The 638-nt window shown below is 37.6% G+C and overlaps 1 protein-coding gene across 4 annotated transcripts in view; it reads right to left on the bottom strand.

The window, feature by feature from the left end:
• Positions 1-638, bottom strand: part of EPHA5 (EPH receptor A5) — a 688281-nt gene that overhangs the window by 591090 nt on the left and 96553 nt on the right. The window lies entirely within an intron of this gene.

Here is a 638-nt window from a genome sequence, read left to right as displayed (position 1 = left end):
GTTGAGTGCCGTCGAGTCGATTCTGACCCATAACAGTGAGCTGAAATTGACTGGTATTGGCCATTTTGATCTGACAGCCACAAGGTTTACAATGCCAGAATGACAAATTGAAGTGGAATGATGTTGCATTCATCATCAAAAACAACATATCCAGATCATGAAGTACAATGCTATCTGTGATAGAATACCATCCATGCACTTACAGGGAAGCCCAGTTAATACCACTATTATTCAAATTTACACACCAAGCACTAAAGCTAGTGAGGATAAAATAGAAGAATTCTACCAACTTCTTCAATCTGAAATTGATCAAACATGTAATCAAGATGCAATGATCATTACTGGTGATTGGAATGCAAAGGTTGGAAACAAAGAGGAAAGATCAGTAGTTAGAAAATATGGCTGTGGTGATAGAAATGATGCTGCAAATCACATGACAGAATTCTGAAAAATCAATGATTTGTTCATTTCAAATACCTTCTTTAGACAGCATAAAAGAAGATTATACACGTGGCCCTCACCAGATGGAATACAAAGATATCAAGTTGACTACGTGGCTATGAGTCAGAACTGACTCCACGGTCCAAAACAACAACAACAACCAACATCTACAGAAAAAGATGATGGAAAAGCTCCAC

Source organism: Chrysochloris asiatica, unplaced genomic scaffold (genome assembly GCF_000296735.1).
Source record: "Chrysochloris asiatica unplaced genomic scaffold, ChrAsi1.0 scaffold00322, whole genome shotgun sequence".
Lineage (NCBI taxonomy): Eukaryota > Metazoa > Chordata > Mammalia > Afrosoricida > Chrysochloridae > Chrysochloris > Chrysochloris asiatica.
The sequence above is the reverse complement of the archived record's forward strand: the minus strand, read 5'-3'. Positions and strand labels throughout refer to the sequence as shown.